Consider the following 27,735-nt stretch of genomic DNA (forward strand, 5'->3'; position numbering starts at 1 on the left):
CTGGCCAGAGCTGGTCCTGGCAGCAGTGGGAGTGGTGGCAGTGGTGCAATTTCTGCATCAAGAGCAGAGCATAGGGCTGTAGCCCAGCTTGACCCAATGCCTGGAAGTTGTGCCCCCCACCCCCCGCATGGTGGCGTGGGGTTGTGCCCACACACTGTCCACTTACGCATCGCTTTTGGCTACCACCACAACAGTGCATGAAGGGTAGCAACATAGTAAGTGCTACTAGACACAGAACACCAATAGCGGCTGTATAAGCTTCTGTGCTATTTAAAAATAAAAAATAAAAAAAATCGGCAGACAGTTTCTCTCATGTACTAATTTTTCTAGTATAGACAGGGACCTAATGAAGAATAAATACAGTGGGATTACAGCAGAAAGCCTGTAAACATAACAGCTCAATACAATCAATAGTAAATATTTGATCAAGTCTGTTAGCTGAAATTGGTATCAGTTCAAGTCTTTGAGGAATAAAAACAAAATTTATTTAATAGAAGCCTCTAGTAAAACAAATATTATAATCTGATATATTTGTTAGACAAGTTAGGCATTATAGTTACCCGGCTAACTGCAGCCTTGGCACCTCATGATCTTTTTTTGTGTACCCCTTCTCATATTGGCTTGGTGTGGAATTACACAGATCTTCCACTCACAGACTAAACTGTGGGTGCACTACCCTAAGTACAGATTATGATTATCTCAGCATATCTGACTTATGTCCTAAATCTACAGTGGGAACAATGACAGTTGTACCCAATATCCAGGATTTTTTTTTCCTTTTTTACAAGCAGTGTGTTATTATGAGAACAGAAGTAGTTCAGAGAAAAATCATCTTAAAATAAAACAGACTATACACACGTCTGGCTAACAAGGCATCTAGCCATCTTCCACATGGGGATCCTGTCATTTTTGGCACGTATGCATAGTTTGCAATTCTATTTTGCCTTATGGACACTTGCTTCCAAACTTGCCAGAAACAAAATGGAAGAAGAGAAGGAAGGGGAAGAAGAGAAGGTGCCCCCGATATGTTTTATTGCAGTAGTCAAGTGGAAGTCAGAAACCCAGGTTCTACAACAGGATTGGAAATTGTGCATAAGTGTCAAAAAACAGTGCTGGGGGCAGGTAAATGCCACTTGGATATGTAAGGTAAAACAAGGTCCAGCCAATAACTCTCTGATAGATGCCGTTTTCTTTCAATATCACTGAGAGTCACAATCCCTACTAAATTAAACTTAAGTGTAAAATATAACTGTTTACAAACACTTTAAGTAGTACATTCAATGGTGCTAGCTTATATTTAAAATATGTATCCGTCATGTTTAGCAAAGAAAAAGGCATCTGAACTGGAGAGTTCTAATATAATGTAGAGACATATTAAAACATGGCATTACTGATTTATAAAGGGAAACCATTCATAGCATACACATTTAAAATTGCAAGACTCTTTTATGAAATTGCTGCAATAGCCACTCTAAAAGCACAGGGCAAGGCTTGTGGGTCTAAATTAATTCAGAAATAGCATAAAATGCATAAAGGAAAAAAATTCCAGCAGTGATTAGAAACAAGATAATCGTTTAAAGTACTGTCACCCCAAAACACATTGCTATTAATAGACTGTTCTTTGCAATATTTTGTTTCACACCAATTACTATGAAATGTACACAATGTTTTTATGAGACATCATGAAACATTAGTGTCCAAGCCGAGTTTCTGTGAAGCAATGAATTCAGTGAGTCCCAGGACCTGTCTATCTCCTGAAGGTGGGAATACTCTAGATTCCCAGGTTTGCACCCCAACGTCTAATATGTTGCCAAAGTGCTGGTCCTTCTGACACTTGCAATCAAGCCATGCTCAGCACAATTCTAGTTGTTCTTTGCTGTAATTTGTCAGCAGCAATTCATTTGGGAATGTAAACAAAGCTTCAAAACCCAGCTTCCCAGGCTATTTCACTGCCTTGGAGCACATGTTGTAACATGAACATTCCCAAATCATCATAATACAGTTTGCTCTTGTTTGCCTACATACAATCAAAATACATAAGAATCATGTTAATGGTTGTGTTGTTTGGAAACCATAATGCTTGTATTTTAATATTATCTATACCAAGAAGACCAAAGTAAAACAGCTGTTTCCTTTCAGAACATAAAGGAAAATAATTAAGTTATATTATTCTGCCTACTTTTTGTCTTATTAACCATTTTTATCAGTTTCCACTGCTTAAAAAGATCTGAGATTAATAGCATTAAGAATTTAACTTTTGTTAACCAGGGTAAATTTATATGTTTCTGATATGACCTGAACAACAGATGAGTTTCTAACTGCATTTCATGACACATAAGCAGTACAGAGGGCAATTTCTTGCACCCTGTGGCTAAGTACAGACAGTCAAGAAGACTGGAATCGATCCAGTCTTTGCAGGTTTCTCTAAGCTCTGGAAATTGGACCATTAATGAATGGAACTCATGTCCACTGTTTGGCTGGGAAGACAGGGAGATGCCTGCACTGCCTGAAGCCAGGAGATGGGAGTGCTCTCGCACACTTCCCAGCATGTCGGATGTTACCAAGGGTTCCCAAGCACAGGTGAGAAGGGGCCATCCCTCACTGACTGCCCAGCACATGCCCAAATCCCTTCTGTTTCCCCCCTGGGGGGAGAACTGAGCCCCCTGTCCTGGTCTCAGCCACCCCTAGCTGGTATCTGGCTACCTAAGGGGAGCCCTCACCGCAAGGGGGGTTTCTCATCCCCACATGGCCCAACTAGCTGTACAGTCCTGCCCCCTGTGAGTTTCTGCTTCTGACTTACAGGAGGGAACAAAGTCCCCCACCCCCATCTTAGCCACCCCTGAACTGAGGTCTTCCCAGCTGGTGGGGGGGAGGGGTTCCTGTCCCCACCTGGCCAGGACAGCTCTGCGGAAAGAAGGATTGGGCCCCACCACCTCCTGGCACAAGACCCATATTGCTGGCTGCGGCCAGAGGGATGCATTGGGTAGCCCAGGGGGCTTACACCAGGCTGCAGGGATTAGAGTGATCCAGAGAGGGAAGGATCAAGCCCCACTGCATGGCGTGGGCCTCCCAAGTTGCCCAGTGCATCTTACTGGAGCCCAGCACCAGAGGCAGCTGGCAGGACATGCTGGGCAGTCTAGGAGACTCGTGCCAGGTGGCAGGGCCCAATCCTTCCTTCTACGGAGCACTGCTGTCCTTGCTGCCAAGCACAAGCCTCTTGGGGCTGCCTGGCATGTCTTGCTGGCTGCCACTGGTGCTGGGCTCCAGCGGGATGTGCTGGGCATTCCAGGAGGCCCATGTTGGGCAGCAGGCCCTGATCCTTCCTTCTATGGAGTGCTTCCATCCCCACCACCCGGTGCAAGCCCCCCAGATCACCCAGTGCATCCTGCCAGACCCCAATACCAAAAGCAGGGCTGTGCAGATAGTGGTCCCGCTGGTGAAACAGGGGCGAAGAACACGCCACATTATACCCCCACCTCCGACCTAGGCAGACCTAGCTCACGGGGAGGCCAGGGCAGGGGGCTCCATTTCCCTTGCCTCCCCCCACTGCCCTGCCAGGCTGACTGGGGCAGGCAAGATGCAGGCCTGGGGAGCAGAGGCTATGACGCCCCAGATCTGTGCCAGCCAAAGCAGAGGAGCACTGGTGGAGACTAGCCAGCCCATGCTGTGAGGGAAGATTTGTGACAAGCCACAAAGCATCCTGGGATGCTGAGGGACTGTAACCAAACTTGAGTCAGGAGGGGATCTGGAATAGAAGTTCAGTAGACTGGTCTAACATCAACTGATTACATCTGAACCAGGTCCATCCATCCAGATCCATCTTAAACTGCCATTTTGAAACTAGTCTATGTGCAATGAACTTCTGTTCTGTAACAGGTTTAGAACAATTTCCAATCACTTATAGTTTTACATGTCATTTCTGTCCCTAGCCTATCACTACCGGACAATGAACACTCAGCAACCTGACTAATCTAAAGTATATTAATGAGACACTAAAATGCTTTAAGGAATAAAAGGAGATGTTAACATTTTTTTTTTTAATATATTTTAGTAATTTAAAAGCAATTCACTGAAAAAAGGTGAAGCTCTCCCTGATGGGCTATAAAAAGTGTTTGCTACATCAAGATTTTAGTCATTATTAATTTTTTTTAAATTCATTTACCAAGTATTCACTTAATCAATTTAAGCAAGCTTCACTATACTCAGAAAGTGAAAATAAAGAATTTCATATAAGTCTGTACTCTGCAGGAATACAAAAGAGAAATCCATAGCATATACTAGATATATAAAAAAAAAAAAATACATCCTCTCTTTTGACTCTTCTTCATTTCTTTTCCATTGTATTGGTATCTATATATCTATCCATATTGTATTTACATTACATACTATCATCCTGTAACAGCAACATTTTCCTAATGGTCAAAACTAGTAAGAAAACTTCCGTTCAAGTAAATTGGAGTTATGTATGAAGGGTCTTTCTGAACCAGGCCTAACTTTTTAATGATAAATTTCTTTCAAACACTGATGAACAGCTTTCAAGTAGCTGGCCCTTGCATGAAAATGCAGAGATTGATGTAGGTGGAGCCAACAAGAAACCAATATTTCTTATGTCCTCATGGACAAGCAAGTGTGCTATGTACTCACAACTAAGAATGAGGGAACACTCCCAGTATTAAGTCTACTTACCAACTGGAGGAGCAGGAGATGCAGTAAAGACACTTGTCACATAGGGCTGCATCAGTTCTCTTCTCTCAAATTTAAAGATGCAGACCCAGAAAGGCATGCTGGAGAAAAGGTCCTGTAAGAGGGCAAGCAGACTATTACATTAACACCTGTGTCATCTACACATGCCCTATTACTCTGAATTTTCAAATCCTTTTAAGTCCTCTCCTTTTAGAGCATTATCCTTTTTCACATAAAAATGGCTTGTGACTTTTCAGAGGAATGGAGCATGTGCTCTGGGTAACTGACCTAGCCAAACCAAAACCAAGCTTCAGAACTTAGTTCACTCATTTTTACCTGTCATGGTAATAAAAAAGAAGTACTCATGTGAGAAGCATAAAATAAACCACTATCTCACATATCATTAGCTTATTATAATACTACTGTTTCAATAATCACTTTGGGGGATCCCACAGAAAAAAATCCCAACGTGAGGGGTAATAAAAGTGCTTAGAAAACTCTGTGGAGATGAATTTGGAAAATTTCAGAAACATTTCTTCATTCAGGGGAATTTTGGAGATTCACAAAGATAGCTGGAGACAAGGGAGTGAAGCCCTAAAGCTCCACTGGGTCTCCTCAGGATCTAAATCTGTGGCTCCCTGAGCCTCCACAAAGAGATCTACCCCATCTTTATGGTTTGTGATATTTACCTTCCCTTGCAGCTAAACTCCTTCCGAGTTGTCCCAGCATTGACTTTCCTGGCCAAGAATGCAGTCTACATATTTTATGAGTGGACATGATATCATGTAAAATGTGCAAAAGTTAATTAATTAATTGACAGGAGCTACAAAGATAAAAAAAAAAAAAAAACCAGTTCTCTCTGATGTTCTGTTACAGTGAGAATAGTAGGAAGTTTTAAACCCTCAGGGTGCAACTGAATGACAGTTCTGTCCAGATACAAGTTTAATTCGATTTTACCTATATTATTTAATTGTAATTTGTTTGTCCATCATTTTACCTGCTTTTTTAGGGAAGGGAAACAAGAGTTTACTTTTTTTTTCTTCTTAGGTTTAGTTTTGAAAAGATAGCTAAATAATGATCCAAATAACCATGGTATAAATCTTTTTTGTTAGGGTACATTTTACCATTAGCATTTGGCCTTCCTCTGCAATTATAGTTCATCATGCATAAAAAGTATTTGACAGTCTATTAATTTTCAACTAGAATCCTCCATTATTGTTCACTTGAGTATGCAGTTGAAACTGCTTTGGGATCCAGCCGGTAGTGACCGCTGTCATTAAAGAGAAATTCTAACTTCCACACAACCCTCCCCTTTTTCAGTTGCTCATAACTTTCTCAGATAAATCCTGTCAAGCTGAAAATTTCTGTGCTTGTTCTCAGCCCAATGTCAAATTATTTTGGAAAGCATGAATAAAATCAATTCAGTCATGTGAGTTAAGATAGCATGAAAAATAAACCATGCTGTCCCCATCAGCCTTGATTGAAATTTGAAGCATGCAAATCTCAAAAATGGTTAATTCTATACCCCTGTATCCCATTTCCTTTATAAATCCTCACTGAGGAAAGAAAAAATATTCATGGTTTATGAAAACCAGTTCAGTAGTTGTAAACTTGAGTGTTTAAAGTCATACATTTGTTTAAAAATTCCCTGGGACAAGTAGGTCTGTTGAGTTTAGAACTAATCAGTTCATGGAACAGAGCAGGCATTCAGTCTTTGGCAGGTCCAAAAGGTAATCAGTTAATGGTTCCTCAGTAAAGTCCACTGCAACATAAGGTTATTTAAGTGAGGCTGTGAGGGTTCCTTCTCCCCACCCTCCCTTTTTCCCTTAAAAATCTTGTAGAGTTATACATAATACCTAACATTAATGCAACATTCAGAAATCAGGATAGTCCACCAGTTATGTATATTTCCATCAATGTCAACTTTGCCACATTCAACACTTACAGAATTTTTATTGCTTTTTCATTAAGTGTAAATATTAATGCAATGTTGTTTTGTTACTTGATATATTACGTAGCATAATATATACAGGATTTGAAAACAGCAAGTCCAGGGACCTATTTCTGCTAGGCTCCATACAAACAAACATGAAAAGCTCATCTCTGTCTCAAAGAGCTCACAATCTAAACAACACAAAAGCAAAGAAGATGAAACATCTAAGTGAATCATGAAAGTGTGGAACAGCAGCTGTCATATTAGTTACATTTTATTTAAATGGAGTGAAGGTAATGGCAAGTGAGAAAGAGTTAACATGATTCAGGGAGGAGAAAAAAGGTAAAAGAAAAGCATTTAGGAGAAGTGAGTGATAGGTGAAGGGAGGGAGAAAAACAGAGGAAGAAGCATGAAAAACTTGGAGGGCAGGGAAAATGAGGATAGCAGAGAAGGACAGTGAGGGGAGGAGTGTGTCAAATAATGTATTGCCTTTTTCATAGAGGAAAATCTGGAGACTCTGGATCTTATCTTGCAATAAAACTCATTTGTGTCTTCCTCCTTTCAATGGTAGTGTAAAAGTGATGTTGTAGCTGCCGTGGTCCAGAAATTATGCGAAAGGCAAGGATTTCTTAGGTTGATTTCTGTCATTGGACTAACTTAGTTGGGATAAAGTTGGATAAGCTTTTGAATGTCTTATGCGAATGCTTGTTTAACTTTATCCAGCTACATAGTTGGTTCATTAAAAGATATCACTGTAAGAAATACATGCCTCTCACTTTCTTTCTTGTAAACATTGTTGACCTAGGGCAAAATGAAATATTAAGCTAGAGCTGCTATGAATAAAGACTGAGGAAAGGAAGTAAGGACCTCAGAATCTGGCCTCTTACACTGTTATTATCTGTCCTAATTTCACTATCTTTAATGGAAAATCATTGCTTATAGCAGAAGTAAAACATACATATTCCTCTGTGTATTGGCAGTCATCAGTGGTCTCATTGGCTCGGTACAGACTTTCAAAAAGTACGAGGTGGAATCGATCTAAGTTACGGTGTAGTCTAGATCAGTAATGAACAGAACACACATTCTCCCCTGGGGAAGCGAGAGGGGGGCAAATCTTAGACTGGGTTCTGCCATTCTTAAACCAATCCGTGTGCACCAAACTTCTGTTCTGTTACAGGTATAGACCAGTTTCTGATCACTTATACCGGTAAAAGTATAATGACTGCACCTGTCCATTAAGATTAACTAACATTCTTATGGTTGCTTGAAATACTCAATTTGTCTTAGAAGCTGGGTTAAAGATATGCAAAAGTAAATTCATTGTAGCAGTGTTTGAGTAGAAAATACTCATATCTACTCATGAGACTTGAGGGTCAACGCATCTAAAATTAATCTCGGAAGCAATAATATGAAAACCAATGTTTGGGACAACAGTTATGACTGGTACAATTGTAATAACTATTAACTGCCTAGCAATTGTTGAAGCAACAATGTGGAATCAGAGCTTCCACTTGTTCAGTAACACCTCTGTTGTTACCTTTGTCCCTTTATGTTTTCTTTGTTTAATGGAATTTGACATTTTCAGCCCCAGGAAACATCTTATATGGTTTCATACCTCCCTACTTAAAAACACTACCATTATCCAAAAATCTTTACACAGGAATGATTAAACAGAAACTGATTTAAAGCACTACCTACCTAAGAACCTGACTAACCTATCTTCAAATTAATCATGCCACAGTTGGATCTGAACACGGTTTGAATCCATATACTATGACTAATATACCAATTTATAATTGGCCTTGACATGTTTCTCTCCAAAAAAATACCTGTCACCTGGCACTGTACTCCAAATATTCATTAATGATTAATTCATGATTCATTCATGATTAAATGAAATAATCATGTTGTATTTGAATTGAATTGTCAAATTAAGCTTGAACACATTCTATTTTAAGAAATTTAATTGCAAAAAAATTATTATTTTTTGCAGACACTGATTCTCAATATTTTTACAAATCCATATTGTTACTACTGATTTTAGTTAGTAGCCCTGCTCCTGTAGGCCCCCCCACAGTGAGGGAGGAAGTGGGGCTGGGGCTGGAGCAGAGGCAGGTGCTGCTCAGCCAGGGCAGAGCATGAGACAGGGTCGCGAGTGGCTCATCCAAGGGGCATGGTGGGTGGTGGTTCCCACTGCTGCACGCACCCTGGGAGGGCATGGTGGTGCACGTGCCCCCAGATCTGCACACAGGGTGGGGCAGGGTGCAAGTCACTGCGGGCTGGGGCAGCAGTGGAATGTGTCCAGCGGGGGTGATGGGCCAGGCTGCACTGGAACCAGGGGCTGGTGGGGGGTGTGGCAGGGCACTGTTTGTGCCTGCCACTTTAAGGGCCAGAAGACAACAGCCAGCAGGTGACTGATTAAGACAGCCATTTTAGATTCAGGGATGCCCATATAAACAGGGCATTTTGCTGCTGGGAGGCAGGCAACAATATTGCCTGGCTGCAGGGCTGCTGGTATCATCTGGAGGTAGGGGAGGAGCTGTAGGGGATGGTCAGGAGGCTCCTGGTCCTGGGCATGACCTAGAACTGCACCCTGCTAGGAGTGGGTGGCCTGGTGGGGCTCCCAGTGGCACAGGAGCCCCCAGGAAATGCCAGGCCAGTTACCACCCCAGTGAAAGATGGGTTGGGGTGCCTTAGACTCTAGCCCCCACAACCAGGTGGGTTACCACCTTTGTAGGGTCTAGAAGGTGGACGAGACAGACAGACAGACAGACAGGCCATAGACTCTTAACCTATCTTGACATCCTCTGACTGGTCCAAGCTGGGGCCAAGACCAGAAGAGTCAAAGGGCCAGGGGCCCACCTCAAGGAACGCCCAAGAGCTGAAGGCCTGGGGTTCCAACTGGCCTGGAGGTGGGCCAGGGCCAGTAGAGCTGAAGGTCCCAGGGGGACCACACCCATAAGGGGGAAGCAGCTCAGGGAGCTATGCAGCCAGGAATGAAGGCAGAATAGGCTGCCTGAATGAAGGGATCTACGTGGGGTCCAACTAGTAGGATTCCGGAGCCCAGTGTGGGGCCGGTGATATGGATAACATCTGGATGCCATCTGTGAGCCTTGGGCTGAGGTGTAGGGGAGGAACGGAGCTGCAGATAGCAGCCCCTGGCATTGGGGCAAGAAATAGGCAGCCTCCCGCTTAATCAACATCAATTAATTAATTATCAAGGCATGGTGGGTGAGAAGACAGGCAGCTAGCCCAGAAACAGGTGGGCAGGCCACAGGAAACTCGGCCCCAAGAAGGTCCCCTTTTACAGGGGGTTACGGTGAATTTTGGGGTGGCTGCAGCACCCCCTATAGCTCTCCTCCCAGCGCTGCTACCACCCACCCTGAGTGTAGCCCAGCCCAGCCCCGGCCCCAGCCCGCCCATGCCCCATCTGTAGACCCGGAGGCATGCACTCCCAGGTGCCCAGAAGGGGTACAATTGTTAAAAAAGGTTGAAAACCCCTGACCTAGATGGTTACTGACCTCTAGGTTACAGAGTTAAAGGTTGCTAGGGTTTAAAACCTACGTTGTTAGAAAATGCCCTATCCACTCTCTGCATATCTCTGAAGCTGTGCCACTGTGCAGCAGAGTAATCAATCAGACCTTAGATCAGGAACTAGAACCCAGGTCTCCTCCCTCCCAGGTGAGTACCCTACCTATTAGGCTACAAAAAAAAAAAAAATAGATTATATGTTCTGCACTCAAGTAACTAACATTTAATAAGACATACAAAAAACTAGAACTCTTAGTTCCAAAATGATACCTTTTATTACCAACTGGAAAATGGCAAGAAAACTGTCCTGGGGGAGCTGAAGATGGAAGGCTGTCCCTCTGGGTCCATGAAAGAGTCTTTGAGCTGTGTTGAGTAGCTCTTTGATGTGTTGATCAGGTAGAATTCCTTCCCTGGAGGTGTCAGATGACAGGCAAGGAGGTTTTTAAAAAACAAAAAAAACACCAAACCAACCACTTCCTTCTTATTCTGTGATGAAGTTTAAAATCCAAAGTCGGCTAAAATGTGGCATCTTCCATGTTTCAGGGGTGTACTTGGTAGCTGTGTTGGTCTGAGACAAAAAGATATTCCATTTTCCAGTTGGTCTAAAAGGAACCATTTTGGAACCAAGAGTTCTAGTTTTTTGTGTGTCTTTTTGTCTCAGACCAACATGGCTATCAAGTACACCCCCGTAACAAATAAGTTATTTAATAAATAAGTGATATTTATATTAAAGCTTCTTGTATAGTTAATATATATCCCTATTCCAAATGCAATGTCAGGTATTTTTTATCTTGTGCAAGAGCATGCCTCCATGAGCAATTATAATCTAATTAAAGTCATTAATGTTTATACCCTAGGGAAATGCTCACTTATTCATAGACATCTAAGTTTCTCCCATCTTCACTATAATTTATGCTTTGTTGAACACTTCTGAGAATTTCCAGGAGCTATTTCCATGCTACTCTGAAGCAGAGTAGTAGCCTATGGAAGTGCTTTCAGTGCTTTCATAAAATTGAACACACTGAATAAAAGCAAGTCATATATTTATTGACAGTATCAGAACTGAAGTCACAACTTTTGTAGCCAGACTTTATTAGGGTTCCTCTTACACCATCAGGTGTTAAAGATTTTTGTATCATAAATGATGGATTAATCAGAATGTATCACTCCCTGTAGCTTTAAAAATTAAACATAAAAAACAGGTGGTCCTGAGAATGTTAATTTACTGGTGACTTAAAAATCTTAGCACAAGTAGTTATGATACTATAAAGCTTGTATTAACAAGTTATCCTTTTTGAGTAGGAAGAAAATTATAGAAGGTTGGGAATTTTACAATAAAAAGATTAATGACTGAGCAGTTGAAAATTATTTTACATAAAATCATTTTATATAATATGCCTCCATCCTCTGAAAGGATCACATTTCATGAAATGTTAAGGTTTGTTTTTCAAAAACCCTCTCTACTATGATATTGGCCAAAAAAACCCCAACAAAACCCTAAAATAATGATGGTATCTCACTGATTTCAGCAGCTAGTCATAGTTTTTCCATCAGCCAAGTTCTGGGGACTTACCTGACCTGACAAATCCTGGGCAATTCTGTTCTGCCAAAGCAGCTGTTTAGCCAGAGTGCAGCCTATAAAATATGCTCAGCAGCCAGGCATGGGCTATTTTGAATCCCGCATTATATACCAAAGTCTACTGTTAACTTGCTATGTACCCATCATTTAGACATGCAAAGAGAAAATAAGATCTGGCCATAATGGCATTATGCCAAACTCCGGTGTGATGCTTGCTCCATTTTATCTGCAGATCCTTCCACACAAAGGCTCATAGTCTAAGGAGAGTCTTTAACAACAAGGGTGTCAAATGTATGGCTTGCAGGCCAGATCCAGCTCACGGAGCCCCACTGTCTGGCCCTGAGTGCAGCCCCTAGGTCTGAACAGACCCAAACAGGCCACAGTGCACACCAGACCAGCCCCACAGGCAGGGTTTGGGATACGTACCCACACAGTGGCAGCTCCAGGACTGCCCTACAAGCTCCCAGTCAAATGTCACTGCACACCCACCTGTTCCAGCCACTCTGGAATCCATGCTACATGCAGCATGGGTTTCAGAGCAGCTGGAACAAGTGCTGGATCAACTATGCTAGTGTAAGGAGGAAGAAGGATGGAGGAAGGGAGGAAGTTTGTGCGCCTGATCCAGTTCATGGACCAGCCACACGTAGAGGAGTTTGACGTCACTGTTTTACAACACCTTCCAACCCTGTACTCTCCATTATCCCTCTTTTTGGAAAAAATTCTTTTAGAAAGGATTAGTACCATCATTCAGTAGAGCATTTATGAATTTAAGCACATGCTTAACTTGAAATAAATGGGATTTATGCACATTCTAAGTTGAGCACATGTTGAAGTGCCATCCTGAACATGGAGGGATTTAAGCACACATTTAACCTTCTTCCTGAACCAACAGGGTTCTATAGAAATTACTCTAAATACCTGTAAAAAAAACAAAAAACAAAGCAGCTGCAGCAGCTTTCTGTGGGCTTTTAAACTAAAGCATTCAGTGGGAGGGATATACTTTATGATGCTTTTGAAGCAGATATAAAAATATCTCCAAAAAGGGAAAATAATGCAGTACTTTCCATAGAGATCTCTTTTCTTAGTGCTGCTTCAGCTGGCATTATAGGAAGATGGCAGAGCTAAAATAATGTAAGATTTTATTATGCATTGACTTTTTCAAAATATGTATACATGGCACATAGTTTTGAACAACTAAGCTGGGGTATTTTCTCATCTTAAGTACCCAGATGAGCATTTAAGTGCCAAAATAGACTTTTAAGTCCCAACTGTATAAGCTCATTTGAATGCCAGGTTTGAACAGGGGCAATCTAAGTTAGATACCCAAATTTAAAAATTCTGCTCTGAATATTAATTTTTTACTTTAAGCTGCCAATGCAACTGCACAGCACCAGCATACATGTCAAGCTCTATGCTATTCAGTGATTTTTTGGAATACTTTTACATCTTGGAAAATGGATCTGTTTGATTAATTTCTATATGCGAATGTGAGTTCTCCTGTGAACTATTCAAGTGTTGAGTTTAATTGAGCTACAGCTGGTGCTGACTGCGTGTGCAGAGAGTAGGGATTTACTGACTGATTGACTGTCTCTACCTTTTAACCTGGATGAAGATGCGTGCATGAAGAGGTGACATTTGCTGCTCATACAATACTACGGGAAGGGTAACTATAAAAGAGAAGGCAATAAACTGACTAGGCTTAAGTGCACAAGGAATCAAATGGCTTATGCAGACAGAAAAAAAAAGTAGGCACACCAGTTAAATTACGTTAAACCAAGGATTTTATTCTTAGATCTCTAATTCTACTTGAACAGAGTGAAAAATGACAGAACAAACAAGCGTTAATATTCCAATGACAATGCAGGCCTTCTTTGGAGAGCCAGAATAAATTAAAGCCACTCACTTTTAAAGCCTGCCAGCTGACAAGAACTTAGATCCATTGTAACCACAGCCAGTCACAGCTGTTCAAGTGACATCAAACAAGGAGGGCTAGGGAAAAGGGAAATAAGGAAAGGTTATTGAAAAAAACAAAACAAAACAAAACAAAACAAAAATGAGAAAGTTTAAAACCAACTATAAAGGGAAGCAAGGAAACTGTTCTGTTTTGTTATTTTGTTTAAAGGAAAATCAGAAAGGATTTAAAATCCTATGGCTTTCCCTCATGCCCCATCCCAAGCAAGATGATGGTGGCAGCACTACCATAGATCACTGGCACAGGGTCAGATTCTTTTTCCCTTACTCATGCTGAGTATTTCTGAATGGTCTCATGGAGAAGAAACAAGTAAGGAAGATAGGATGGAGCCCAGTGTGGCTTGTCTTGCAAGAATGCAAGAAACCAAATGACTTTTGAGTTAGGCAAAGGAATAAGTGGAAATGAAATAAGGGAAATTCAAAGTAGGAATAAGGTGCACATTTGTAAGAGTGAGGAACGTGTAGTGGCTTTCTGTCACTTTTAATCTTTAAAGCAGGAAAATGCTTTTTCTAAAAGATATGCTGAAGCTCAACAGAAGTTATGGACATGATGCCAGTGCTGAAGAAATTGCATGATTGGTGCTATATAGATCAGATCAGATTGTTATAATGGTCCCTTCTGACCTTAAAATCTTTGGGTGGCTTTATACGTGCTCCAGAGTGAGGAAGGGCACTTTAATTAGAGTGGGTCTTGGGAGCCACTCCAATTAAAGTGCCTGCAACGTCTTATGTATTCAGCATCCCACGCTTCAACATTGTGGTGGGGGTGCTTTAAGTAAAGCTTGTTCAATGCACTGTTGGGGGTGCTGGGGGCTTGGGGCATATGTAGGGTGCCTTATGATTCTATGAAGTAAGGAGGCTGCTCATGTCTACTTGTTTCTCTGAGCAATGCACATCTGCCCCTGAATTGAGAGTTTACACACTGTGCTCCTAACCAGGAAATCAGGTGAACTATTTTACTTCCAGCCTGAGGTTCTCACATCTATCCTTTCTCCTCTGACCTGGAGCAGATTTCATGAAAGATGTTAGGTACTGAAAACAGACTGAAAAATATCAGTGAACATACATATTCTCAATAGTCATAGTGACCACCCATCCCAAATTGGGCGGGACAGCTCCAGAATGGGAACCTCAAGTCTCAATACTAGGCCGCACAACTCCGGAACTGCATTTGTCCCAGATTTGTAGTGTCATGCAGGGATCCATGGCAAACAAAGCATTTCCCCTTGCAGGCTGGCAACATTCCAGCCTAAAAGGGGCTGCTGAAAGCAGGATGCAGAAGACACCACGTGCATGTACATGCTGGCACACATGCACATGTCCAGGAATACATCCAGGCAGTCCAGAGAGCAGCTCCCTGAAGATAAGGCTATGGGGGGGAGGGAACATAGCAGGGCACATCAAAGCCCCTACAGTGAGGGAGGGAGAAGAGCAGGGGCAGGGGTGCTGCTCAGCCAGGGCAGTGCATGTAGCTGGGGCACTGAGCAGGATGGAGCCACAGGCAGCTCATCCAAGGGGCAGGGGGCATGAGAGGACACGTGCCCCCCAGATTTGTGCACAGGGGGGGTGGATGTGGTTCCACCCCAAGCCTTATGGGCTTGGGGTTCCCTGCCCTGCTGACCTCCTGCAAGGACCCCATGCTGGCCTTGCTGCCGTGGCAAGGCACCCCCTGGGTGCCCAGTAGCAGCTGGGACAGGGGTGGCATGGAGTTGTACCCCCCATGACTGCCAGGTAGGCAGGAGGCACATGGCCAGTGCAGGGCTCCTGGTAGAAAGGCAGCAGGGTGGGAAGCACCAAGCCCATAGTGGGCATCTGCCCCTGCTCTGCTCTGGTCCAGCCATGCCGCTGGAGGTGGGGGGAAGGCAGGCATGTGTCCCACCTTTCCCTTTTGAAGAGGTGGTTATGCTAAATGATCACATCCTACCAAACACTGAGAGTCAAGATGGCAGTCATTCAAAGTGAACTAACAATACAAAAATAAACAAAGACAGCAAAAGGAGCTACAAGTATTATTACTTTTTATAAAGAAAGTGACCAAATATTTATTTAAGAAAAGAAATATTATAAAGATAGAGGCCAAATGGACATGGAGGGAATGTCTAAGTTTGGCCTTCTCACATCCTTTTTTTCCAGCATGACCAATGTCCCTAAACTGGAATAAGTTGAGAGGCAAGGCTGTAGGAAGGGTGATGAGAGGAGGTAAAAAATTATGAAAATAAGTATTCCAGTAACACTTTTTCAGCAACAAATTAATAGATAGCAAAGGCATAATCACCAGAGTCCTTGAGCTGAGTGGCAGTGGTGACAGAGGCCAGGCTGGCTGTGGCAGCTGCTACAGCTGCTTTACTTGAACCCCCTCTAAGTAGGCACCTAGGGCTAGTGACCTAGGCCATGTGTAGATGAAATGAGAGGCGTGTGTGCATGAATGACACTTTAAAGTGGGCTAAATGCTTTAGCTCTGCTTTAATGGTGACAGTGTTTGCACGCCTTGGCAGCATATTGCGCATTAAATCTAGCCACTGCAGGAAATTTGGTGGCGTAATGCACCTTAAATGACTTGGGGTGCAGCAAACTAGAACTTCAAGAAGCCATGGAGCAAGCTCCACAACTCTGCAGGAAGCTCTGCAGGTAGCCTGGCAGTAGCCAGGAAAGCAGCTCTGCCCAAGAAAAGGGGCGAGCCTGATCTTTTTTCTCTCTTTTTTCCCCCTGGATCCTGCCTGAGATGCTCAGGGGCCTGGTGCTTCCCTGTGAGCCAGGTACCTGCGGGTGGGTGCCGCCACTGTGGTGGAGGGAAGTACCAGCCCCCCTGCATCCCAGAAGCCATTCTTCCCACTGGCAGCTTGCCCTCCCCTTCCCACTGCAGAGGCAGGTAAGTCAGCAGAGTGTGTGCATGACACAGGGGTTTAATCAGCACTAAATTGAAGCAGTGTTTTTTAAAAACCCACTGCTTCAATTTAGAGCCCCTGTTTTGTCTACACACTCCCCTAGTTGCTCACCCCTTGTTATGCTACTGATACACAGAATTTATGAGTAAGGAGTATATTTTAAACATCAGGAAATAATTAAATTGTACTCCTGCAAAATATAAAAGGTAAACTTGCTCTTCATAATTGTGCACCTCAGTTACTGAAAGTATTTACAATACGTTTCAGTTTTTCACAACTAGCAACAGAAGACAGCCTTTGCCCTCAGCAGACAAGACCTTTACTTCTCCTGTGCTGAGTAATTAAAACCAGGACTGTAAAAACTACGATTCCTCAAATGATTTGTTAAAATCCCCAATTCTTAGCTTTCCCCCCCATCTGCTATTTATAAGCCCTTCCTTTGAGACTTTATGCAGGTTGCTCGTAAAGTGCATTCAATTTGTAGAGTCATTTAGCTCCACCAAGTGACAATTTCTGAAACTACCATTGTGCAACTGAACTCAAAACAATATGGACATATTCTGGACACTAAACCAGTCCAATAAAATTACTGTTTCACTGTGTCTCTAAATCAAACAATTCTTGCCTATAAAACAGGTTATTTTCATTCTGATTTAGCTCTCTATCACAGAGAAACACTAAACAGCTGGAATGAGATTCTTACTGGCCAACTGCTGCTGGCTAATACTAATAATTTATTTTACAAAAGCATTCAAAGAATTAGCAGCAAGCACAATAATATATCTGGAACTAATACAAACAGGTACAAGTTATTTTCTTGAGTTCTTCTGGCTCCTAGATGCAGCAGTTAGGTGACAGGTATTGGGCAACAGAAAGAATGACTGTGGCCACAGAGATGCGCAATGCCTACAGGTATGACATTGTACACCAGAACGTCTCAAAGCAAAACACAGGTGTGTATAGACACACAATCACCAGTGTGGGTACCATAATATCTAGTCTGCGAAACATTGTGAAAACAAGAATAAGGTGCATTCATAACACCCTAGAATGAGATTGTGGACTTTACAGAATGCTATACAGTTAGAAAGGGAAGTTGTCCCAGCAGCACCTCCCACTGCTGTTGCCTGTACCAGGTACGTGGATCAAATTATAGGATTCTGGGTATATGCTGAGGTGTGAAACTAGTACAATCTTATGTTACTACTTGACACATTTAAATATCTTGATTCCCAAGCTTATTGTGAGGTTTACCTCATGTAATTTTCTTTATCACAATTATTGCTTACATTTATATATGTTTGGTAAAGCAGGCTGGGGAACAGAAAGGGTTATGTCTCATTTAAATGTGATGAACTATTAGCAGATAGTTGATTAGCAGCATTTAAATCTAACAAAAAACATACAGCCAAGATACACTATTTGTGTATCCCCTTTCTGCCCTATGCACACACAAAATATGGCTTCATACACTATAGAGGGAGACAATTAATCTCCAGGGTATTCAAGTTCTATCATGCTCACCAGCATGGATGCCATGGAAATGTGTATGAAGAAGTAGACAAGTATAGATTTGTACCATGCCATGATATTACACAAAGGAAAAAGTTGAGGTATATGTCACGGGATGGGGTCCTCAAGGATGGCAGTGTTACCCCTAGGGCTCCTTGACCATGCCAATGTGGCCCGATGGGCACCGTCTATTCTCACCCACCACGTCTTGATGGATTTATGATATAGGGAAGCTGCCTTCACGTCCCATTGGACACGGTCCTGATGGATTTCCTTGACCCCGTGGGTTCCCGGACCCCTTGTGGGTCCCATTCCAAAATAGAAGTCATGGGACACCCCAGCCTTATAGGTTATATACATGGCTCCAACCACCCCTTTACCATGCCTCAAGCCTCGCAGATGGCACCAATATTGTCCTATCTAGGCCTTGCTGTGATTGGCCCCCCTTGTCCTCTCTGGTGCCTGGGCTCTCTGCAGCCCCGTCGCTGCGCCTCTCTGGTGCCTGGGCTCTCCGCAGCCCCTGTTGCCACACCCTCTCTGGCACCAGGGTCTGTGCACCCCAAATGCTGCACCCTCTCTGGTGCCAGGGTCCCCATGCTGCCATGGGCCCCCAAAGAGGCCTCCTCATTCCCTAAATAGCCTCACCCAAATCACCAGTAGTATGCAAAAGCAAGCAAAACATAAGCCCCTGGGCTATAACATACTACAAAAAAAAATCAGGGTGTGCTCTGACCCTTTAAAAGGATCAGGTTTCATCCCCAGCACTAAGTGTCTAGTAGGCAAGGGTACCTGTAGAGCTCATGGAGCCCCCTTAGCCCTAGGTGCAGCATACCAGGCAGTTGCAACATCACTAGGCACATCCTACTTAGAGGCTCCTTCCCCTCTGACTGCTAGCAGGGAACTGCCTTCCTGGCCTCAGCCCTGGGGTTTATATATGAGCAAGGCCCTGCCCCTTCTGGTCAGCTGACTGCTGGCACGTGTGGGCCAACTAACTCATTCTGGCTGCCCTGGTAACCAGCAGCTGGGGCTCCCCACTCACTGCTAGTGCTCTCTCCCTAGCAGTTTCAGCCCTTTAAAGGAGCAGGGCAACTAAGTGCTCTGCGACAGTGCATAAATAGGATAATAGTACAAGTCACCTTTGGCCCTGTGTTTGTCTTCCTAGAAGGTCATACTGGTATTCTTCCTCTTGCATATGTACTTTTGTTTGGATCTTCCATAAATCTATTTCATTGCAGGCAGGAGAGTGGACAGGAGGAAGAAAGGAAGGAATTTCCTCTTTGAATTTAAATCCTAAAGAAAGAAACAGATTTTCTCTCACTTCATTTCCAACAGAATTCTTTTCCTTGTCCTTTCAGATACCTGCTCACATGAATTTAAAAAGGGAAGGTGCAGATGATGAGGTGCATCATCACACATAAAACAACATATATTTTTCTCCAGTTAAAAATAAACTAGAAGTTTTCCTAATATGCTAGGGGCCTAGGCCTGTATTATTCAGTTTAAGATTGAAGCAAAAAGAAATATATCTTCATTGGAATGAGTTAAAAACAATTTGCAGGGCTGTGAAATAGGAGCTTCATTACTAGGAGCAGCTAACAGGCAGCAGAGTTGCAGAACAAAGGATAGCTTGATTGGTGGAACATTAAGACCATTTCAAAGAAGAGAAGGCCATTAACTCCTGTGGAATGAAAAAATTTAGACGGGATCAGGTAGATTATGAGTCATGAAGTCAACTGACTCCCTCAGCACTGCCTGACTGACTAGAAATGCTGCTGCCACTACCAGGTAGTTGGTTTTAAACAGGTACAGCAGGAATCAAAGTGGGGTGCAAATGCACCAGTGTACCCCCTCTTCCCCCTGGATGTCCACCCCTGCCTGTTCCCTCTGTTATAGTTTTGTGGCAGAAATGGACTTTAGTGAGAAATGAAGAAAAGGCTTATTTATGGAAATGGCATGGAATACTAAGGACCACAATAAAGATAACAAATTCTATTCAGTTTCAAATTCTAATACCTTATTAAAAAACATTATGTCCTGGAATTAAAACCCCTAATTCTCCCAGATTTTATGTGGCTGTTAACTGGGAGTTAGGTTTAATGGGGGAAGGACTGCATATGCAGAGAGAGATGGGGATAGGCAGAGGAAGTACACAACAAATAACACCATTATTTATTGAAGGTTAATGGGCAAAAATTGTATTATTCTTTAAAGAAACTTCTTGAAGCAGAGTTAATGTTCTTTGGTTAGTGTATTTTGCACATTCTAAAGCACACTTTACAGTTATGCTACTGTGTAAAGAATAATGAATAAATCTAATAAGTCAGATCAAGAACACATTTGTTCCCTTACCATTTCCCCTCTGGTCATATGATCTTGGCTGTGGTACTTGCCCCCATACTTTATGAAACCCCTGTTCTAGCCCCTAAGAGCTCTCTTCTCCCTGGTGGCATAGTTTCAGCATGGCTATGCTGCCAGGGATCCCCTTTGGCCATGGTTGCCTAAACGAGGTTCTGTGGAAAACTTGTTCAATCCAGGATTGCGGGACCAGAGGTATGATACATGCTCTCTGACCCTACTTAGGGTCTGCACGTTCTTTCTTCTGGTCTGCCAAACATCTGTCCCCCTCCCCTGCACTGATCATGGATTCATGTAAACCTTATCACAAGGTCCAGCTGTGATGGGGTAAAATACTGCAGGGACAGCTATCCCTCCAATTCTACAAGATGGGGATATCTTTATAAGGAGTATTCTAGGCACAGTTCTGATTTTATGGGTAACTAGACCAGAATGTGGCCCAATGTTTTCTTCTCTATTTTCTCTCTAAATCAGTAGCATAGAAACCTATCATCTTAGTAAACTTTATATTTGTGCTTATTTTTCACAAAACCAAATACACACATATACATACATACGCACACACATACATATATGCACATATACATACCTATGTTTGATTTTGTGAAAAATAAGCACAAACATGAGGTTTACTTAAATGATAAGTTGTGTGTGTGTGTGTGTGTGTGTGTGTGTGTACTCATTGCCATAAGGGAAATCCTACAAAATCACTTCTGTATAGAGCTGGTCAAAAAATTTACATCATAATGCTTTTGTCTGTGAAAAATACAGATTCAACTAAATTGAAACATTTGTACAAACATATCAATTTCCTCAAAATGTGTGGCTTGAAATTATCAAAAAATAATAGCAATCTGCTGTGCATATAGGCACCAGGTGAAAAAAAAAAGTCCAGGTTATTAAAATTTTCTTCTTATTCAGAATGTTTGATTCAATCAGATTGTAATGAAGTTAATTTTGTTTCAATAAAGTCTAAGCACTTTGTTTCAACATCATCATTTCAATTACTATTCTATGTTCTGCTAAGATTGAAGCAAACTGTTTGGAAAAGAACTCTGAGAATTTGACTTTACATCCCAATGCAGGACAAAACTAAATCTGAAATATTGGATGCCTCTCGAGGACAGGAATTTTCTTTTCAACATGCTCTACTTCTGATACTCTTCTTAATCACTAGCACATACTACATTGTATCTACAGTAGCTTCATGGCAGCATAATGTTATTTCATTTTACGTTTATATGACTTTTGTAATAAAATTTTTGATGAGGAACAAGAGAGTATTTTTCATTGACAAAAAGACAGATAAAGTTGCAGGGATAGAGGTATAAACTGAACACCACAATATGTCTTTAAGCTAAGAGACTGATAAGACAGAGAGAGATTTTATTAAAAAGCTGGTCATGATTACGCATGAAAAAAGTACAAAGACGAGATATAGCTGGCAAAATTCTCCCACTTTTGAGCTTTTCCATCAATCAAATATCTTGTTATGTTTGAATTTTACATCAGCTGCAATTTAGTTGGCTTCCAGTATTTCTTCTAGCCACTTCTGTCACTTAGAACTTCCACTACTGACAGATTTGCTTGAAATGTTCAAATAAAAATCATAAGATCAATAGCAGGGGGGATTGTTTGTTTGTTTGGTTTGGGAGGGAGGGAGGAAGGCAGGAAATAACCACCTGCTTTGGCAATGTTATCTTATCCATATAACTAACTCATGTTCACCCCCAGTTGGGTACCTTTTCTGTTCATCATGCTCTACTAAAGGAACTACAGCCCTAATTCAGGCTGAGGTATATTGTCAAATGGAATACTCCAAATGAGATCTTAACTACCTGGATACATTGGCTGGGCCAATTCAACAGATTTGAGCCCACAAGCATTAGCTGTACATGTGAAATGACAAAAAAGAAAAATTTAGATACTCTAAGTTGGAGAGAACACCTGAACAGACTTGAACGAACTTCCATTGGGAAACTAGTATTTACTTCTAGCTTGTATCTTCTTTCTACTGTTTTACTTTTTGGACTGAAGTCATTAAAAAGTGTTCATGCAGAACCTGTTGTGAACAAAACGTCAGTCCCTGTCAATTTCTTCCAACTTTGAATGGTGATTATAGAGATCAGCTCTTTGAAAGTCAATCATCTGTGACCCAGACATTTGGAGCTGACTGTGGCAATACAACCACAGCATGAAAGCAAATTGCCTTTCTTCACTTCATTAAAATACAATTGAATCAAAGATTCTGATCAAGAAGCAAATTTTAGTAACCTGGCCTTTTTTCTCACCTGATGCTTCCATGTACAATAGACTGCTACTATTAATTCTTCTTCTTCTTTGTGTTACAGTAGCACCTTGGGGCCCTAAGGAACTGAGGTATTTGTGCTAAACAGAGACAGCATAACCTACAATATAGCATATACATGTGAAGTATTCATGTTTGAAGAGCATAATAAAATTAAAGAACTCAATTCAGGTTCTGGTTTCATCTATGTAAATCTGGAATAAACTCCATAAATGTTGAAATGTCTACACTAGAAATATTTGACAACAGGAGAACTGGACACTCTTAGGATATGCTTTACTCTTCTCTCTGTGATCAAAACTGAGGTTGGAGTTTGTTTCGCTTTTTCTTTTGTCTTGCTGTTTATTATACTTAATATTCTGTTCTCAGTTCCTCATAACTGATCTTGACTCTTGATATTCTGCTGTGCCTATGGGACAGCTCCTTTTACTGGAGTCCAGATCTGCCATGCAGATCAAAGACATTTTAGTCAAGACACTATTGTTCTACCAGAGACTTTCAGCAATTAATAAATCAGAAAAAAATGGGGGAGAATCAGAGTACAGTTAAATACTTAGTCTAACATCAATATTTTAATAAATAAATATACCGTGCGATATTTACTGTGGCAATTAATGCTATAAACACCTTGGCTTTCTCTGTACTGCAAACTAGGTCAGAAACTTAAAAACAGTGGAAATTCCTATTTCAGACATGTAAGGGTTTTGCTTCTGGCTTAATGCTTTACCACTGCTGCATAATGGATAAACCCAGGGGTCTAGTCAATTGACAGATGGTTTAATGAAGTTTAAGATATATACTCAATGGAAAAATTAACAAGATTAAAGTGAAGTGCTGATATACATTTTATTGACTTATGGGTCCCCATTCACTCATTATATCTGCACAATACCAACATTACCAAGTAACAGTTGTGTTTTTTTAATAGTACCATGGGGTTAAGATAGCTTTCTAGGGTTCTAAATTTTGTGTGTGTTTAAAGTACAGGATTTTTGGTAGTAGATCAATCCAATTTATGTTAAATCACTAGTAACAAATTATACCTATGGTAGAAGGGGCAGTACATTTTGACCCATATAGTGATGATCACTGCATGTGGGATGTTTGTTGTTTTTTTAATCTGGAATTTCTCCTATCTGGAGATCAGGTACTTCCTAATCCTTTTCCTACTTATTCACAGGAAGTTTACAAATAATTAAAGATATTTTTTAAGAAATAGATATATCTGAGAAAAAGGCAGTGATACAATCAACATAATTATGCTGATTTATTGCATATTAATTTCATCTGACTGGGACTACATTCTCCTATGCTTCAACTAACTCATGCTTGTCTTAATATGTACTTTTTATTTTCAGTGTAAATATAATAGTGTTTTCTAAAAAGAAAAAACATTAAATTAAAAAACATTAAAAAAATTCAATTAAACATTACGTTAGAAAACAGTTGCAAAACAGCAAGTTGCTCTACCAGCAACCACTTCCAAATCAGAAGTATTCTGGATTATAGCAATTTAAGAAGCCAGCTTGGTAAATTCTCCCAAAATGAAAGAGAAATAGCATATTTTGGAATGCAGACTTTATTTTATTTCTCAAACTGCCTCCATCATCATGAGAAGCATTGAAAAAAAAGTCTTCTCCATCACAATGAAGACTTTTGAAGGTAAGATGTTTGGTATTTCACCTCATACCTATATGCTAAATCATATTTCTTGCAAGAAGAATGATGGCTTCAGAAATCAAAAAATTATTCTAGTATAAGTACAGTTTATTACTAATGATTTAACATATATTAGCCTGTGGTGTCTGTAGGTATTATAGGCCTTGCTAGTACTGCCCTGTGCTCGTCTGCCTACAGGTGGTGACAGGGTAGACCTTGGCTCTGGATCACCAGGTCTGCCAGGAAGTGGATCTTACGTTTCTCGCCTGCCATGACTTTGATGACCTATATATTCCTGGGAGGCAATGCCCACGGTGATCCTGCCTGGTCTTGATCCCTGTGTCTTCTGTGGGGCTCCAAACCTCCCCTTCACTCCAGCCTAGCCTCTCTAGATGGTGTTTTACAATGGTCTTCCACAGCCAGGTTGCAGTGCTGCCTGTTGTAACCTTCTCTGCACCCCAGGGTGTCCTAGTGCCTCTTTTGAGTACACCCTTCCAGGGGCCGGTGTTGGCCTGTACTCAAAACAAAATCAAAATAGACAGCAAAAGAAATCACAGGGAAAAAAAAGCCAGCTGCCCCTCAGCCTTTTTGCCAGGCTCTGGCAATGTCCCCTAAAACAATCCCTTAGTCCATCCTTTGCTGTGTGCTAGCCTGCCCTGCACCCCTATGAATGTTCACAGTCTTTTCGGAGTCTCCCCCTTGTGCAGGAAGGCTCTATCTGTGACCATAGATGTTTCCCTTCAGGCCCTCCTCCGGATCCTCTGTTGGAAAAACTCCAGTCTGGAGATTCTCTCTGGTCTTGTGGACTCCCTCGCTCCGGATCCTCAGCTGCAGCTCCGCTCTGGAGATTCCCACTAGCCGCTTGTTCGCAGGCCTCCACCTGCCTCAGGGTCACTCCCACAGCGTTCCTCAGGCATGTTCCGCAGTTTCTGCCTGCTGAGCTGCTCAGCCGCTCCTCTCTCCCTGAGGCCTGCAGGGAACTGATCCCTCTCTGCCCCTCTCCAGGGCCAGAAATACCTTTGAGCAGCCTCCCTCCACCAATCCTGAGCGAGATGCTGCTTTGGAAATTGAGTGGGTATTTTCCTTCCTTTCCGGGCTGCAGCTGCAGCCCTGCCAGCCCTCCATGCTATAAGTTCTGTCTCACTCCTTCACAAGCCTAATCTAGAGATGTACCGATACATCGGTCTGATATCGGATCGGCACCAACATAAAGAAAATCGACACCAATGCGATGTCACAGCTGGTAAAGGAAACAAAACTCTGGCTTGCATCCATAGATGCTTCTCCAATAATTCTCAGGATGTCATCCTCCACTGTTCTCGGCCTTGGTGACGCCTCAGCTGAAGTACCGCATCCAATTCTGGGCTCCACAATTCAAGAAGGATGTCGAGAAGCTTGAGAGAGTCCAGAGGAGAGCCACACACATGATCAGAGGGCAAGAGAATAGGCCTTATGAGGAGAGGTTGAGAGCCATAGGACTCTTCAGCCTGGAAAAGTGCAGGGTCAGGGAGGACTTAGTGGCTGCCCATAAGTACATAAGGGGTGTGCATCAGGATCTCAGGGAATGTCTGTTCACCAGAGTGCCCCAAGGGATAACAAGGACCAAAGGTCATAAACTCCTCCAAGACCATTTTAGGCTGGACATAAGGAAACATTTCTTTACTGTCCAAGCCCCCAGGGCCTGGAATAGACTCCCTCCAGAGGTGGTGCAGGCACCTATTCTGGATTCAAGAGGCGTTTGGATGCTTATCTTGCTGGGATCCTTTGACCCTAGCTGACTTCCTGTCCCTGGGGCAGCAGGCTGGACTTGACGATCTTCAAGGTCCCTTCCAGCCCTATGAAACTATTAAATCTATGACTATATTGGAAATCAGCCAGTTGTGGCTGATAATTTGGCCGATAAATGCCCATGCAGCACGCAGGCAGCAAGGAACACAGCCAGCATCTTGGAGAGCTGCGTCCAGCTGGTGAGTCTGTTGTGGGGGAAGGGGAGGGGGAAGAGAAGGGGCATGGGGGGCAGTTCAAGGCCCCCCACAGTGAGGGACGAAGTGGGGATGAAGATGGGGATGGGGTAAGCACTGCTGAGCTGGGGTAGGTTGGGGTAGGGCACGGGACAGAGCCACGGCTTGTTCAGGGGGCATGGTGAGGGGGGAGCAGCTCCTGCCGCTGGGTGCACCCCAGGAGGGCATGGAAGGGGCATGTGTCCCCATATCTGCATGGGGCGGGACAGGTCAGGCTGCAGCTGTGGACTGGGGCCGCACCGGGCTCTTCCCAGAAGGGGGGGTTGAGCCACACTGTGCTCACCGGGAAAAGACCATTACATCAACTCTTCACCATCAAAGGCTTTTCCCTACAATAACAAAGCAAAAACTAGTTGTAGTAGAGCCAAGGGTGGGTTCCCAAATTTGTTATATATAACCCAGGGGTTGATATTGTTCTGAATTATGTTTATGATAACCCCTATTAACTTTTCTTCTCCTTTTTCTTTAAAATAAATAGTTTGCCATCTCTTGTGTTGATTTCTAAATTAGAGAGTAAACCATCAATATCATTGTACTATATAATAGCCTTAAGTTATTCCTCTTCTTCAGAATCTAATTAAAATAATCAATTTTAAAATATCATACTACCAGTAATGTGCTTTGAAAAAGTCTCTATAATGCAAGTATTCTCCTCATTACATTTCAAAACAGGTCAGAAGTGTGGATCAAATTGGACACAGAAGTTTATCATCATTTCAAGTCCAAGTTAATTGAATTAATCTTATTAAAAAAACAAAACAAACCCTATATTCTTTTACAACTCAGGAACTTGGGTCCTGATACAACTCCCCTTAAAGTCAGTTTGACACTTTATGTGGGCTTTAACAGAAATTAGATTGAGCCCTGGATGAGAGTGCACATCTTTTAATAGCCCACCAACTCTGATCACTGTAACAGCTGTTTTGCCACATTAGTGCACCTAGTAGCAATAAACTAATGATCATTTCCCAAGAAGAAGACAGCATCAATCTTCATAAAGAAAAATGTAGAATTGCTTATAGCAAAGGAAACTATTTGAGCTAGAAAGATTCACTGCTTTAGGATCTACCATAATAAATAGCACAAAATAGTACAGCAGATGTAACTTGAAAAAATGTAACCATATTGTAACAAAAAGATACCAATGTCTGAAGAGATAAGGTGATGTAGAAATTAACACAACCAGGTGAAAAGAAAGAAGAAATAACAACACATAATTTACATGTTTAAAAAGAGCTAAAGTAACTCTTCAAACTTCTTACAGCTGTAGTAGAAACCATTTGGTAGAAGCAAGAGCA

General features: G+C 42.1%; 1 long non-coding RNA gene across 1 annotated transcript in view; it reads right to left on the reverse strand.

The window, feature by feature from the left end:
- LOC106739562 (uncharacterized) overlaps positions 1–27,735 on the reverse strand; it is a 136,315-nt gene that overhangs the window by 99,190 nt on the left and 9,390 nt on the right. Inside the window, exons 3-5 of the long non-coding RNA XR_009462594.1 lie at positions 13,630–13,715; positions 10,418–10,557; positions 4,687–4,798 (exon numbers count right to left, since the gene is read on the reverse strand). This is a non-coding gene — a long non-coding RNA (uncharacterized LOC106739562). The remainder of the gene's footprint in view (positions 1–4,686; positions 4,799–10,417; positions 10,558–13,629; positions 13,716–27,735) is intronic.

The sequence above is a fragment of the Alligator mississippiensis genome, chromosome 5 (assembly GCF_030867095.1).
Source record: "Alligator mississippiensis isolate rAllMis1 chromosome 5, rAllMis1, whole genome shotgun sequence".
In the NCBI taxonomy this organism is placed as follows: domain Eukaryota; kingdom Metazoa; phylum Chordata; order Crocodylia; family Alligatoridae; genus Alligator; species Alligator mississippiensis.